The sequence below is a fragment of the Phyllobates terribilis genome, unplaced genomic scaffold (assembly GCF_046119375.1).
Source record: "Phyllobates terribilis strain yellow unplaced genomic scaffold, ASM4611937v1 Scaffold_38__1_contigs__length_12584779, whole genome shotgun sequence".
Lineage (NCBI taxonomy): Eukaryota > Metazoa > Chordata > Amphibia > Anura > Dendrobatidae > Phyllobates > Phyllobates terribilis.
The window spans coordinates 1928934-1944628 of record NW_027362798.1 but is presented as its reverse complement, the minus strand read 5'-3'; the positions used below and the strand labels follow the sequence as shown (position 1 = coordinate 1944628).

Below are 15695 nucleotides of genomic sequence, written 5' to 3'. Positions count from 1 at the left end.
CACCTTCACCCCCTGCTGTTCCCACCCGCCTCAACACCGTTGGAAGGGAGGAGAACCAATTAAGGCGGGGGGTGGGGTGGAACGAGCAGCTGTCTACCCTTAGCAGGAGGGCTCCTGATTACATACCTCTCCTGCTGCTGCTGCTGCTGGCTGTCCAGCAGCAGACTGAAGGTGGCTGCTGCTGTGCACAGGTATATAAAGGCTCAGAGCCTATTATGACACGCGCAGCCAGCGTTCCATTGCCACATTCCATCTACTGCAGGCAGGATACCTGGCTGGCTGAATGTCGCTGAGAAGCTCACAGAGACCGCCATAAGCAACAGTTTAACAGAATGCCACAGACTAATCAACCAAACTTTTTGGGTTGGGTTCTCTTTTATAGTCTGCAGGCATTAAATGAAAGAAGTCAGTGTTCCAGCAGAAGGAGACAACGTTTCAGAAAAGGCATTGTAGCAAACCAAAAAAGAAATTTTAAGCGCAGCAGAGTAACCAGCGCACATACCTGTTAGCTCAGGTGAGTTTAAAAGGCTGCTGTTGATAACAAGGGCATTTGCTAAATAGATGGTGTGTGTGCAACAATATACTGAAAGGTCAATTATATTGTGCAGCTTATCTCACCACCTGTAGTTATTTAGGTGAAAGCTCCAAAATGCTTGCCTAATATGTCTGTTTATCCAAAAGGAAGTAAAAAGGGAGAGCTAGAAAGATAGCATTGCATCACATTACATGGCAATGCAATGCACAGTTGCTGAAGTTGAACCAAAATGAGCTTGTAATCTGGCTTCTGCAACTTTGAACATGAAAAATCCAATGAGGAGAAGAAAAGCAAAGCCAAAGAGTCCATCCCAAAATCCGACAAACAAGCAAAATGAACAAAAAACATTGAATTCAATTCTTTCTGATTTTAGAAACTGCATTAAAGAAGGGGTGCGCCGGTCCTGGAGATACTGCAATACCAGGTCAATGCGTGGAGTGGACAGAGCAAGCTCTTTTTCCATCTCCCTGTTCTAAAAATCCATTTAATATATGGTCCCCAGATAGGGGACGTATCAGATATTAAACTGATAAGAACAGATACTACACTTGATCTTAGCCAAAAGGCCGAGAAGCGATAACCAGAATTGGTTTCAAACTACGGAGCCACCCAAGGATCCTGAAAAGTCCATTTGTGGAGATGAGCTCCTGGACTCCCGTTAAGAAGACATGTTGTCAACCTCTAGATCCCTTACATGCCTGCACTTTTCAGCTTGCTGCTGCTGCAATCCACGCGTTTTAGATCTGCATAACTCCACCTCTTTAAACACAGCACCTTCACCCCTTGCTGTTCCCACCCGCCTCAACACCGTTGGAAGGGAGGAGAACCAATTAAGGCGGGGGGTGGGGTGGAACGAGCAGCTGTCTACCCTTAGCAGGAGGGCTCCTGATTACATACCTCTCCTGCTGCTGCTGCTGCTGCTGGCTGTCCAGCAGCAGACTGAAGGTGGCTGCTGCTGTGCACAGGTATATAAAGGCTCAGAGCCTATTATGACACGCGCAGCCAGCGTTCCATTGCCACATTCCATCTACTGCAGGCAGGATACCTGGCTGGCTGAATGTCGCTGAGAAGCTCACAGAGACCGCCATAAGCAACAGTTTAACAGAATGCCACAGACTAATCAACCAAACTTTTTGGGTTGGGTTCTCTTTTATAGTCTGCAGGCATTAAATGAAAGAAGTCAGTGTTCCAGCAGAAGGAGACAACGTTTCAGAAAAGGCATTGTAGCAAACCAAAAAAGAAATTTTAAGCGCAGCAGAGTAACCAGCGCACATACCTGTTAGCTCAGGTGAGTTTAAAAGGCTGCTGTTGATAACAAGGGCATTTGCTAAATAGATGGTGTGTGTGCAACAATATACTGAAAGGTCAATTATATTGTGCAGCTCATCTCACCACCTGTAGTTATTTAGGTGAAAGCTCCAAAATGCTTGCCTAATATGTCTGTTTATCCAAAAGGAAGTAAAAAGGGAGAGCTAGAAAGATAGCATTGCATCACATTACATGGCAATGCAATGCACAGTTGCTGAAGTTGAACCAAAATGAGCTTGTAATCTGGCTTCTGCAACTTTGAACATGAAAAATCCAATGAGGAGAAGAAAAGCAAAGCCAAAGAGTCCATCCCAAAATCCGACAAACAAGCAAAATGAACAAAAAACATTGAATTCAATTCTTTCTGATTTTAGAAACTGCATTAAAGAAGGGGTGCACCGGTCCTGGAGATACTGCAATACCAGGTCAATGCGTGGAGTGGACAGAGCAAGCTCTTTTTCCATCTCCCTGTTCTAAAAATCCATTTAATATATGGTCCCCAGATAGGGGACGTATCAGATATTAAACTGATAAGAACAGATACTACACTTGATCTTAGCCAAAAGGCCGAGAAGCGATAACCAGAATTGGTTTCAAACTACGGAGCCACCCAAGGATCCTGAAAAGTCCATTTGTGGAGATGAGCTCCTGGACTCCCGTTAAGAAGACATGTTGTCAACCTCTAGATCCCTTACATGCCTGCACTTTTCGGCTTGCTGCTGCTGCAATCCACGCGTTTTAGATCTGCATAACTCCACCTCTTTAAACACAGCACCTTCACCCCCTGCTGTTCCCACCCTCCTCAACACCGTTGGAAGGGAGGAGAACCAATTAAGGCGGGGGGTGGGGTGGAACGAGCAGCTGTCTACCCTTAGCAGGAGGGCTCCTGATTACATACCTCTCCTGCTGCTGCTGCTGCTGGCTGTCCAGCAGCAGACTGAAGGTGGCTGCTGCTGTGCACAGGTATATAAAGGCTCAGAGCCTATTATGACACGCGCAGCCAGCGTTCCATTGCCACATTCCATCTACTGCAGGCAGGATACCTGGCTGGCTGAATGTCGCTGAGAAGCTCACAGAGACCGCCATAAGCAACAGTTTAACAGAATGCCACAGACTAATCAACCAAACTTTTTGGGTTGGGTTCTCTTTTATAGTCTGCAGGCATTAAATGAAAGAAGTCAGTGTTCCAGCAGAAGGAGACAACGTTTCAGAAAAGGCATTGTAGCAAACCAAAAAAGAAATTTTAAGCGCAGCAGAGTAACCAGCGCACATACCTGTTAGCTCAGGTGAGTTTAAAAGGCTGCTGTTGATAACAAGGGCATTTGCTAAATAGATGGTGTGTGTGCAACAATATACTGAAAGGTCAATTATATTGTGCAGCTTATCTCACCACCTGTAGTTATTTAGGTGAAAGCTCCAAAATGCTTGCCTAATATGTCTGTTTATCCAAAAGGAAGTAAAAAGGGAGAGCTAGAAAGATAGCATTGCATCACATTACATGGCAATGCAATGCACAGTTGCTGAAGTTGAACCAAAATGAGCTTGTAATCTGGCTTCTGCAACTTTGAACATGAAAAATCCAATGAGGAGAAGAAAAGCAAAGCCAAAGAGTCCATCCCAAAATCCGACAAACAAGCAAAATGAACAAAAAACATTGAATTCAATTCTTTCTGATTTTAGAAACTGCATTAAAGAAGGGGTGCACCGGTCCTGGAGATACTGCAATACCAGGTCAATGCGTGGAGTGGACAGAGCAAGCTCTTTTTCCATCTCCCTGTTCTAAAAATCCATTTAATATATGGTCCCCAGATAGGGGACGTATCAGATATTAAACTGATAAGAACAGATACTACACTTGATCTTAGCCAAAAGGCCGAGAAGCGATAACCAGAATTGGTTTCAAACTACGGAGCCACCCAAGGATCCTGAAAAGTCCATTTGTGGAGATGAGCTCCTGGACTCCCGTTAAGAAGACATGTTGTCAACCTCTAGATCCCTTACATGCCTGCACTTTTCAGCTTGCTGCTGCTGCAATCCACGCGTTTGAGATCTGCATAACTCCACCTCTTTAAACACAGCACCTTCACCCCCTGCTGTTCCCACCCGCCTCAACACCGTTGGAAGGGAGGAGAACCAATTAAGGCGGGGGGTGGGGTGGAACGAGCAGCTGTCTACCCTTAGCAGGAGGGCTCCTGATTACATACCTCTCCTGCTGCTGCTGCTGCTGCTGGCTGTCCAGCAGCAGACTGAAGGTGGCTGCTGCTGTGCACAGGTATATAAAGGCTCAGAGCCTATTATGACACGCGCAGCCAGCGTTCCATTGCCACATTCCATCTACTGCAGGCAGGATACCTGGCTGGCTGAATGTCGCTGAGAAGCTCACAGAGACCGCCATAAGCAACAGTTTAACAGAATGCCACAGACTAATCAACCAAACTTTTTGGGTTGGGTTCTCTTTTATAGTCTGCAGGCATTAAATGAAAGAAGTCAGTGTTCCAGCAGAAGGAGACAACGTTTCAGAAAAGGCATTGTAGCAAACCAAAAAAGAAATTTTAAGCGCAGCAGAGTAACCAGCGCACATACCTGTTAGCTCAGGTGAGTTTAAAAGGCTGCTGTTGATAACAAGGGCATTTGCTAAATAGATGGTGTGTGTGCAACAATATACTGAAAGGTCAATTATATTGTGCAGCTCATCTCACCACCTGTAGTTATTTAGGTGAAAGCTCCAAAATGCTTGCCTAATATGTCTGTTTATCCAAAAGGAAGTAAAAAGGGAGAGCTAGAAAGATAGCATTGCATCACATTACATGGCAATGCAATGCACAGTTGCTGAAGTTGAACCAAAATGAGCTTGTAATCTGGCTTCTGCAACTTTGAACATGAAAAATCCAATGAGGAGAAGAAAAGCAAAGCCAAAGAGTCCATCCCAAAATCCGACAAACAAGCAAAATGAACAAAAAACATTGAATTCAATTCTTTCTGATTTTAGAAACTGCATTAAAGAAGGGGTGCACCGGTCCTGGAGATACTGCAATACCAGGTCAATGCGTGGAGTGGACAGAGCAAGCTCTTTTTCCATCTCCCTGTTCTAAAAATCCATTTAATATATGGTCCCCAGATAGGGGACGTATCAGATATTAAACTGATAAGAACAGATTTTTTTTTTGAAAGCCCGAATTCGTGTACAAAACCCGAGTGCGCTTAAAAAAGTGACAAGTGCCACAAAAAAAGTGCACTAGGATGCTGGTCTTCTTGAAACCCTCTCCAAAAGGAGAAGGGTCCCCCAAACCATTCCCCGTCCCTCCGAGCCAGAAGGCCACAGCGAGGAACAGGGACAAATAGCCACCTCCAGCCGGAGCCAGAGGCGACCCAATCTTACCCCCAGCACCTGCCCGAGTTCTCACCCGAGCAAGGCACTGGGAGCCAAAGACTGTGCTCCCCTCCCGGAAGAGGGGAGCCAACAACGCTCTCCTCCCGAAAGAGGAGAGCCAAGGGGGTTCAGGGGGGAGCGGAACCTGATGGCCACACACTCCCCCCCTAGACCTGCCAAGAGAGGAACCCGTAAGGGAACCGCATCCCGACAAAATCCTAGTAGGACGTAACACACGTGAATAAGTGGACACACAGTGACAAAGAAATTTAAATAAATAGTGAAGGTTTCACAGTATAATACTGCCCGGACCTTCGACCGGGAATTGAAAAATTCCCCATCCTAAGGCCAGAAGGCCCGGAATAAGGGTGTGTGTGAAGAAAGAAATATTGAAGTGCTAGTGCAAATGTGCCATAAACTCAAGTGGGGTTCCCAATCCCAGTGAGTTAAGGCACCCCAGGGTCACCACTCCTGGGGCACTTCACACTTCGGGCTTTCGATCTTCCCCGGCCCAATGGCGTCGATCCTGGGGGGCCATGCTTTCCACCAGATGACTATAGTAGCCACCTGGCGTACTAACAAGCGCCTAAACCCCAGTGTGCATAATGTATCAATCTACTAGGGCGGCCAACATCCAAAACCGCCTTTTCGAAAGATACTACACTTGATCTTAGCCAAAAGGCCGAGAAGCGATAACCAGAATTGGTTTCAAACTACGGAGCCACCCAAGGATCCTGAAAAGTCCATTTGTGGAGATGAGCTCCTGGACTCCCGTTAAGAAGACATGTTGTCAACCTCTAGATCCCTTACATGCCTGCACTTTTCGGCTTGCTGCTGCTGCAATCCACGCGTTTTAGATCTGCATAACTCCACCTCTTTAAACACAGCACCTTCACCCCCTGCTGTTCCCACCCGCCTCAACACCGTTGGAAGGGAGGAGAACCAATTAAGGCGGGGGGTGGGGTGGAACGAGCAGCTGTCTACTCTTAGCAGGAGGGCTCCTGATTACATACCTCTCCTGCTGCTGCTGCTGCTGGCTGTCCAGCAGCAGACTGAAGGTGGCTGCTGCTGTGCACAGGTATATAAAGGCTCAGAGCCTATTATGACACGCGCAGCCAGCGTTCCATTGCCACATTCCATCTACTGCAGGCAGGATACCTGGCTGGCTGAATGTCGCTGAGAAGCTCACAGAGACCGCCATAAGCAACAGTTTAACAGAATGCCACAGACTAATCAACCAAACTTTTTGGGTTGGGTTCTCTTTTATAGTCTGCAGGCATTAAATGAAAGAAGTCAGTGTTCCAGCAGAAGGAGACAACGTTTCAGAAAAGGCATTGTAGCAAACCAAAAAAGAAATTTTAAGCGCAGCAGAGTAACCAGCGCACATACCTGTTAGCTCAGGTGAGTTTAAAAGGCTGCTGTTGATAACAAGGGCATTTGCTAAATAGATGGTGTGTGTGCAACAATATACTGAAAGGTCAATTATATTGTGCAGCTTATCTCACCACCTGTAGTTATTTAGGTGAAAGCTCCAAAATGCTTGCCTAATATGTCTGTTTATCCAAAAGGAAGTAAAAAGGGAGAGCTAGAAAGATAGCATTGCATCACATTACATGGCAATGCAATGCACAGTTGCTGAAGTTGAACCAAAATGAGCTTGTAATCTGGCTTCTGCAACTTTGAACATGAAAAATCCAATGAGGAGAAGAAAAGCAAAGCCAAAGAGTCCATCCCAAAATCCGACAAACAAGCAAAATGAACAAAAAACATTGAATTCAATTCTTTCTGATTTTAGAAACTGCATTAAAGAAGGGGTGCACCGGTCCTGGAGATACTGCAATACCAGGTCAATGCGTGGAGTGGACAGAGCAAGCTCTTTTTCCATCTCCCTGTTCTAAAAATCCATTTAATATATGGTCCCCAGATAGGGGACGTATCAGATATTAAACTGATAAGAACAGATACTACACTTGATCTTAGCCAAAAGGCCGAGAAGCGATAACCAGAATTGGTTTCAAACTACGGAGCCACCCAAGGATCCTGAAAAGTCCATTTGTGGAGATGAGCTCCTGGACTCCCGTTAAGAAGACATGTTGTCAACCTCTAGATCCCTTACATGCCTGCACTTTTCGGCTTGCTGCTGCTGCAATCCACGCGTTTTAGATCTGCATAACTCCACCTCTTTAAACACAGCACCTTCACCCCCTGCTGTTCCCACCCGCCTCAACACCGTTGGAAGGGAGGAGAACCAATTAAGGCGGGGGGTGGGGTGGAACGAGCAGCTGTCTACCCTTAGCAGGAGGGCTCCTGATTACATACCTCTCCTGCTGCTGCTGCTGCTGGCTGTCCAGCAGCAGACTGAAGGTGGCTGCTGCTGTGCACAGGTATATAAAGGCTCAGAGCCTATTATGACACGCGCAGCCAGCGTTCCATTGCCACATTCCATCTACTGCAGGCAGGATACCTGGCTGGCTGAATGTCGCTGAGAAGCTCACAGAGACCGCCATAAGCAACAGTTTAACAGAATGCCACAGACTAATCAACCAAACTTTTTGGGTTGGGTTCTCTTTTATAGTCTGCAGGCATTAAATGAAAGAAGTCAGTGTTCCAGCAGAAGGAGACAACGTTTCAGAAAAGGCATTGTAGCAAACCAAAAAAGAAATTTTAAGCGCAGCAGAGTAACCAGCGCACATACCTGTTAGCTCAGGTGAGTTTAAAAGGCTGCTGTTGATAACAAGGGCATTTGCTAAATAGATGGTGTGTGTGCAACAATATACTGAAAGGTCATTTATATTGTGCAGCTTATCTCACCACCTGTAGTTATTTAGGTGAAAGCTCCAAAATGCTTGCCTAATATGTCTGTTTATCCAAAAGGAAGTAAAAAGGGAGAGCTAGAAAGATAGCATTGCATCACATTACATGGCAATGCAATGCACAGTTGCTGAAGTTGAACCAAAATGAGCTTGTAATCTGGCTTCTGCAACTTTGAACATGAAAAATCCAATGAGGAGAAGAAAAGCAAAGCCAAAGAGTCCATCCCAAAATCCGACAAACAAGCAAAATGAACAAAAAACATTGAATTCAATTCTTTCTGATTTTAGAAACTGCATTAAAGAAGGGGTGCACCGGTCCTGGAGATACTGCAATACCAGGTCAATGCGTGGAGTGGACAGAGCAAGCTCTTTTTCCATCTCCCTGTTCTAAAAATCCATTTAATATATGGTCCCCAGATAGGGGACGTATCAGATATTAAACTGATAAGAACAGATTTTTTTTTTTTTTTTTTTTTTTTTTCTTTTTTTGAAAACCCGAATTCGTGTACAAAACCCGAGTGCGCTTAAAAAAGTGACAAGTGCCACAAAAAAAGTGCACTAGGATGCTGGTCTTCTTGAAACCCTCTCCAAAAGGAGAAGGGTCCCCCAAACCATTCCCCGTCCCTCCGAGCCAAAAGGCCACAGCGAGGAACAGGGACAAAAAGCCACCTCCAGCCGAAGCCAGAGGCGACCCAATCTTACCCCCAGCACCTGCCCGAGTTCTCACCCGAGCAAGGCACTGGGAGCCAAAGACTGTGCTCCCCTCCCGGAAGAGGGGAGCCAACAACGCTCTCCTCCCGAAAGAGGAGAGCCAGGGGGGTTCAGGGGGGAGCGGAACCTGATGGCCACACACTCCCCCCCTAGACCTGCCAAGAGAGGAACCCGTAAGGGAACCGCATCCCGACAAAATCCTAGTAGGACGTGACACACGTGAATAAGTGGACACACAGTGACAAAGAAATTAAATAAATAGTGAAGGTTTCACAGTATAATACTGCCCGGACCTTCGACCGGGAATTGAAAAATTCCCCATCCTAAGGCCAGAAGGCCCGGAATAAGGGTGTGTGCGAAGAAAGAAAATTTGAAGTGCTTGTGCAAATGTGCCATAAACTCAAGTGGGGTTCCCAATCCCAGTGAGTTAAGGCACCCCAGGGTCACCACTCCTGGGGCACTTCACACTTCGGGCTTTCGATCTTCCCCGGCCCAATGGCGTCGATCCTGGGGGGCCATGCTTTCCACCAGATGACTATATTAGCCACCTGGCGTACTAACAAGCGCCTAAACCCCAGTGTGCATAATGTATCAATCTACTAGGGCGGCCAACATCCAAAACCGCCTTTTCGAAAGATACTACACTTGATCTTAGCCAAAAGGCCGAGAAGCGATAACCAGAATTGGTTTCAAACTACGGAGCCACCCAAGGATCCTGAAAAGTCCATTTGTGGAGATGAGCTCCTGGACTCCCGTTAAGAAGACATGTTGTCAACCTCTAGATCCCTTACATGCCTGCACTTTTCGGCTTGCTGCTGCTGCAATCCACGCGTTTTAGATCTGCATAACTCCACCTCTTTAAACACAGCACCTTCACCCCCTGCTGTTCCCACCCGCCTCAACACCGTTGGAAGGGAGGAGAACCAATTAAGGCGGGGGGTGGGGTGGAACGAGCAGCTGTCTACTCTTAGCAGGAGGGCTCCTGATTACATACCTCTCCTGCTGCTGCTGCTGCTGGCTGTCCAGCAGCAGACTGAAGGTGGCTGCTGCTGTGCACAGGTATATAAAGGCTCAGAGCCTATTATGACACGCGCAGCCAGCGTTCCATTGCCACATTCCATCTACTGCAGGCAGGATACCTGGCTGGCTGAATGTCGCTGAGAAGCTCACAGAGACCGCCATAAGCAACAGTTTAACAGAATGCCACAGACTAATCAACCAAACTTTTTGGGTTGGGTTCTCTTTTATAGTCTGCAGGCATTAAATGAAAGAAGTCAGTGTTCCAGCAGAAGGAGACAACGTTTCAGAAAAGGCATTGTAGCAAACCAAAAAAGAAATTTTAAGCGCAGCAGAGTAACCAGCGCACATACCTGTTAGCTCAGGTGAGTTTAAAAGGCTGCTGTTGATAACAAGGGCATTTGCTAAATAGATGGTGTGTGTGCAACAATATACTGAAAGGTCAATTATATTGTGCAGCTTATCTCACCACCTGTAGTTATTTAGGTGAAAGCTCCAAAATGCTTGCCTAATATGTCTGTTTATCCAAAAGGAAGTAAAAAGGGAGAGCTAGAAAGATAGCATTGCATCACATTACATGGCAATGCAATGCACAGTTGCTGAAGTTGAACCAAAATGAGCTTGTAATCTGGCTTCTGCAACTTTGAACATGAAAAATCCAATGAGGAGAAGAAAAGCAAAGCCAAAGAGTCCATCCCAAAATCCGACAAACAAGCAAAATGAACAAAAAACATTGAATTCAATTCTTTCTGATTTTAGAAACTGCATTAAAGAAGGGGTGCACCGGTCCTGGAGATACTGCAATACCAGGTCAATGCGTGGAGTGGACAGAGCAAGCTCTTTTTCCATCTCCCTGTTCTAAAAATCCATTTAATATATGGTCCCCAGATAGGGGACGTATCAGATATTAAACTGATAAGAACAGATACTACACTTGATCTTAGCCAAAAGGCCGAGAAGCGATAACCAGAATTGGTTTCAAACTACGGAGCCACCCAAGGATCCTGAAAAGTCCATTTGTGGAGATGAGCTCCTGGACTCCCGTTAAGAAGACATGTTGTCAACCTCTAGATCCCTTACATGCCTGCACTTTTCGGCTTGCTGCTGCTGCAATCCACGCGTTTTAGATCTGCATAACTCCACCTCTTTAAACACAGCACCTTCACCCCCTGCTGTTCCCACCCGCCTCAACACCGTTGGAAGGGAGGAGAACCAATTAAGGCGGGGGGTGGGGTGGAACGAGCAGCTGTCTACCCTTAGCAGGAGGGCTCCTGATTACATACCTCTCCTGCTGCTGCTGCTGCTGGCTGTCCAGCAGCAGACTGAAGGTGGCTGCTGCTGTGCACAGGTATATAAAGGCTCAGAGCCTATTATGACACGCGCAGCCAGCGTTCCATTGCCACATTCCATCTACTGCAGGCAGGATACCTGGCTGGCTGAATGTCGCTGAGAAGCTCACAGAGACCGCCATAAGCAACAGTTTAACAGAATGCCACAGACTAATCAACCAAACTTTTTGGGTTGGGTTCTCTTTTATAGTCTGCAGGCATTAAATGAAAGAAGTCAGTGTTCCAGCAGAAGGAGACAACGTTTCAGAAAAGGCATTGTAGCAAACCAAAAAAGAAATTTTAAGCGCAGCAGAGTAACCAGCGCACATACCTGTTAGCTCAGGTGAGTTTAAAAGGCTGCTGTTGATAACAAGGGCATTTGCTAAATAGATGGTGTGTGTGCAACAATATACTGAAAGGTCATTTATATTGTGCAGCTTATCTCACCACCTGTAGTTATTTAGGTGAAAGCTCCAAAATGCTTGCCTAATATGTCTGTTTATCCAAAAGGAAGTAAAAAGGGAGAGCTAGAAAGATAGCATTGCATCACATTACATGGCAATGCAATGCACAGTTGCTGAAGTTGAACCAAAATGAGCTTGTAATCTGGCTTCTGCAACTTTGAACATGAAAAATCCAATGAGGAGAAGAAAAGCAAAGCCAAAGAGTCCATCCCAAAATCCGACAAACAAGCAAAATGAACAAAAAACATTGAATTCAATTCTTTCTGATTTTAGAAACTGCATTAAAGAAGGGGTGCACCGGTCCTGGAGATACTGCAATACCAGGTCAATGCGTGGAGTGGACAGAGCAAGCTCTTTTTCCATCTCCCTGTTCTAAAAATCCATTTAATATATGGTCCCCAGATAGGGGACGTATCAGATATTAAACTGATAAGAACAGATTTTTTTTTTTTTTTTTTTTTTTTTTCTTTTTTTGAAAACCCGAATTCGTGTACAAAACCCGAGTGCGCTTAAAAAAGTGACAAGTGCCACAAAAAAAGTGCACTAGGATGCTGGTCTTCTTGAAACCCTCTCCAAAAGGAGAAGGGTCCCCCAAACCATTCCCCGTCCCTCCGAGCCAAAAGGCCACAGCGAGGAACAGGGACAAAAAGCCACCTCCAGCCGAAGCCAGAGGCGACCCAATCTTACCCCCAGCACCTGCCCGAGTTCTCACCCGAGCAAGGCACTGGGAGCCAAAGACTGTGCTCCCCTCCCGGAAGAGGGGAGCCAACAACGCTCTCCTCCCGAAAGAGGAGAGCCAGGGGGGTTCAGGGGGGAGCGGAACCTGATGGCCACACACTCCCCCCCTAGACCTGCCAAGAGAGGAACCCGTAAGGGAACCGCATCCCGACAAAATCCTAGTAGGACGTGACACACGTGAATAAGTGGACACACAGTGACAAAGAAATTAAATAAATAGTGAAGGTTTCACAGTATAATACTGCCCGGACCTTCGACCGGGAATTGAAAAATTCCCCATCCTAAGGCCAGAAGGCCCGGAATAAGGGTGTGTGCGAAGAAAGAAAATTTGAAGTGCTTGTGCAAATGTGCCATAAACTCAAGTGGGGTTCCCAATCCCAGTGAGTTAAGGCACCCCAGGGTCACCACTCCTGGGGCACTTCACACTTCGGGCTTTCGATCTTCCCCGGCCCAATGGCGTCGATCCTGGGGGGCCATGCTTTCCACCAGATGACTATATTAGCCACCTGGCGTACTAACAAGCGCCTAAACCCCAGTGTGCATAATGTATCAATCTACTAGGGCGGCCAACATCCAAAACCGCCTTTTCGAAAGATACTACACTTGATCTTAGCCAAAAGGCCGAGAAGCGATAACCAGAATTGGTTTCAAACTACGGAGCCACCCAAGGATCCTGAAAAGTCCATTTGTGGAGATGAGCTCCTGGACTCCCGTTAAGAAGACATGTTGTCAACCTCTAGATCCCTTACATGCCTGCACTTTTCGGCTTGCTGCTGCTGCAATCCACGCGTTTTAGATCTGCATAACTCCACCTCTTTAAACACAGCACCTTCACCCCCTGCTGTTCCCACCCGCCTCAACACCGTTGGAAGGGAGGAGAACCAATTAAGGCGGGGGGTGGGGTGGAACGAGCAGCTGTCTACCCTTAGCAGGAGGGCTCCTGATTACATACCTCTCCTGCTGCTGCTGCTGCTGGCTGTCCAGCAGCAGACTGAAGGTGGCTGCTGCTGTGCACAGGTATATAAAGGCTCAGAGCCTATTATGACACGCGCAGCCAGCGTTCCATTGCCACATTCCATCTACTGCAGGCAGGATACCTGGCTGGCTGAATGTCGCTGAGAAGCTCACAGAGACCGCCATAAGCAACAGTTTAACAGAATGCCACAGACTAATCAACCAAACTTTTTGGGTTGGGTTCTCTTTTATAGTCTGCAGGCATTAAATGAAAGAAGTCAGTGTTCCAGCAGAAGGAGACAACGTTTCAGAAAAGGCATTGTAGCAAACCAAAAAAGAAATTTTAAGCGCAGCAGAGTAACCAGCGCACATACCTGTTAGCTCAGGTGAGTTTAAAAGGCTGCTGTTGATAACAAGGGCATTTGCTAAATAGATGGTGTGTGTGCAACAATATACTGAAAGGTCAATTATATTGTGCAGCTTATCTCACCACCTGTAGTTATTTAGGTGAAAGCTCCAAAATGCTTGCCTAATATGTCTGTTTATCCAAAAGGAAGTAAAAAGGGAGAGCTAGAAAGATAGCATTGCATCACATTACATGGCAATGCAATGCACAGTTGCTGAAGTTGAACCAAAATGAGCTTGTAATCTGGCTTCTGCAACTTTGAACATGAAAAATCCAATGAGGAGAAGAAAAGCAAAGCCAAAGAGTCCATCCCAAAATCCGACAAACAAGCAAAATGAACAAAAAACATTGAATTCAATTCTTTCTGATTTTAGAAACTGCATTAAAGAAGGGGTGCACCGGTCCTGGAGATACTGCAATACCAGGTCAATGCGTGGAGTGGACAGAGCAAGCTCTTTTTCCATCTCCCTGTTCTAAAAATCCATTTAATATATGGTCCCCAGATAGGGGACGTATCAGATATTAAACTGATAAGAACAGATACTACACTTGATCTTAGCCAAAAGGCCGAGAAGCGATAACCAGAATTGGTTTCAAACTACGGAGCCACCCAAGGATCCTGAAAAGTCCATTTGTGGAGATGAGCTCCTGGACTCCCGTTAAGAAGACATGTTGTCAACCTCTAGATCCCTTACATGCCTGCACTTTTCGGCTTGCTGCTGCTGCAATCCACGCGTTTTAGATCTGCATAACTCCACCTCTTTAAACACAGCACCTTCACCCCCTGCTGTTCCCACCCGCCTCAACACCGTTGGAAGGGAGGAGAACCAATTAAGGCGGGGGGTGGGGTGGAACGAGCAGCTGTCTACCCTTAGCAGGAGGGCTCCTGATTACATACCTCTCCTGCTGCTGCTGCTGCTGGCTGTCCAGCAGCAGACTGAAGGTGGCTGCTGCTGTGCACAGGTATATAAAGGCTCAGAGCCTATTATGACACGCGCAGCCAGCGTTCCATTGCCACATTCCATCTACTGCAGGCAGGATACCTGGCTGGCTGAATGTCGCTGAGAAGCTCACAGAGACCGCCATAAGCAACAGTTTAACAGAATGCCACCGACTAATCAACCAAACTTTTTGGGTTGGGTTCTCTTTTATAGTCTGCAGGCATTAAATGAAAGAAGTCAGTGTTCCAGCAGAAGGAGACAACGTTTCAGAAAAGGCATTGTAGCAAACCAAAAAAGAAATTTTAAGCGCAGCAGAGTAACCAGCGCACATACCTGTTAGCTCAGGTGAGTTTAAAAGGCTGCTGTTGATAACAAGGGCATTTGCTAAATAGATGGTGTGTGTGCAACAATATACTGAAAGGTCAATTATATTGTGCAGCTTATCTCACCACCTGTAGTTATTTAGGTGAAAGCTCCAAAATGCTTGCCTAATATGTCTGTTTATCCAAAAGGAAGTAAAAAGGGAGAGCTAGAAAGATAGCATTGCATCACATTACATGGCAATGCAATGCACAGTTGCTGAAGTTGAACCAAAATGAGCTTGTAATCTGGCTTCTGCAACTTTGAACATGAAAAATCCAATGAGGAGAAGAAAAGCAAAGCCAAAGAGTCCATCCCAAAATCCGACAAACAAGCAAAATGAACAAAAAACATTGAATTCAATTCTTTCTGATTTTAGAAACTGCATTAAAGAAGGGGTGCACCGGTCCTGGAGATACTGCAATACCAGGTCAATGCGTGGAGTGGACAGAGCAAGCTCTTTTTCCATCTCCCTGTTCTAAAAATCCATTTAATATATGGTCCCCAGATAGGGGACGTATCAGATATTAAACTGATAAGAACAGATTTTTTTTTCCTCAGATTAAGACCCACATTAATTTATGCATCATAGCGCATATTCACATAACGGGTTCTCAAATCATCATTCGGAAAAACAAAAACAAAATCCCAAAAAACACAACCCTGCAATTAACTGTTACTTACTGTAAGAAGTCCAATGTGAAAAGTTCCAGAGTGCTTCTGCTGCTGTCTCACCATACTTCTTTTTAT

General features: G+C 46.0%; 9 non-coding genes and 4 pseudogenes across 9 annotated transcripts; all 13 read right to left on the bottom strand.

Moving 5' to 3' along the window:
- Positions 1-922: 922 nt before the first annotated feature.
- Positions 923-1113, bottom strand: LOC141183190 (U2 spliceosomal RNA). Its single transcript, XR_012258191.1, has one exon. It is a non-coding gene; the product is annotated as a U2 spliceosomal RNA (small nuclear RNA).
- Positions 1114-2231: 1118 nt separating this feature from the next.
- LOC141183827 (U2 spliceosomal RNA) lies at positions 2232-2422 on the bottom strand. Its single transcript, XR_012258642.1, has one exon. It is a non-coding gene; the product is annotated as a U2 spliceosomal RNA (small nuclear RNA).
- Positions 2423-3537: 1115 nt separating this feature from the next.
- Positions 3538-3728, bottom strand: LOC141183825 (U2 spliceosomal RNA). Its single transcript, XR_012258641.1, has one exon. It is a non-coding gene; the product is annotated as a U2 spliceosomal RNA (small nuclear RNA).
- A 1118-nt stretch (positions 3729-4846) lies between these two features.
- On the bottom strand, positions 4847-5052 carry LOC141183346 (U2 spliceosomal RNA; annotated as a pseudogene).
- Positions 5053-5815: 763 nt separating this feature from the next.
- On the bottom strand, positions 5816-5907 carry LOC141183575 (U2 spliceosomal RNA; annotated as a pseudogene).
- A 1115-nt stretch (positions 5908-7022) lies between these two features.
- On the bottom strand, positions 7023-7213 carry LOC141183824 (U2 spliceosomal RNA). The gene has a single exon (XR_012258640.1). It is a non-coding gene; the product is annotated as a U2 spliceosomal RNA (small nuclear RNA).
- Positions 7214-8328: 1115 nt separating this feature from the next.
- On the bottom strand, positions 8329-8526 carry LOC141183440 (U2 spliceosomal RNA). Its single transcript, XR_012258394.1, has one exon. It is a non-coding gene; the product is annotated as a U2 spliceosomal RNA (small nuclear RNA).
- Positions 8527-9320: 794 nt separating this feature from the next.
- On the bottom strand, positions 9321-9412 carry LOC141183562 (U2 spliceosomal RNA; annotated as a pseudogene).
- A 1115-nt stretch (positions 9413-10527) lies between these two features.
- On the bottom strand, positions 10528-10718 carry LOC141183823 (U2 spliceosomal RNA). Its single transcript, XR_012258639.1, has one exon. It is a non-coding gene; the product is annotated as a U2 spliceosomal RNA (small nuclear RNA).
- Positions 10719-11833: 1115 nt separating this feature from the next.
- Positions 11834-12031, bottom strand: LOC141183439 (U2 spliceosomal RNA). The gene has a single exon (XR_012258393.1). It is a non-coding gene; the product is annotated as a U2 spliceosomal RNA (small nuclear RNA).
- Positions 12032-12825: 794 nt separating this feature from the next.
- On the bottom strand, positions 12826-12917 carry LOC141183560 (U2 spliceosomal RNA; annotated as a pseudogene).
- Positions 12918-14032: 1115 nt separating this feature from the next.
- Positions 14033-14223, bottom strand: LOC141183822 (U2 spliceosomal RNA). The gene has a single exon (XR_012258638.1). It is a non-coding gene; the product is annotated as a U2 spliceosomal RNA (small nuclear RNA).
- Positions 14224-15338: 1115 nt separating this feature from the next.
- LOC141183417 (U2 spliceosomal RNA) lies at positions 15339-15528 on the bottom strand. Its single transcript, XR_012258380.1, has one exon. It is a non-coding gene; the product is annotated as a U2 spliceosomal RNA (small nuclear RNA).
- Positions 15529-15695: the final 167 nt, after the last annotated feature.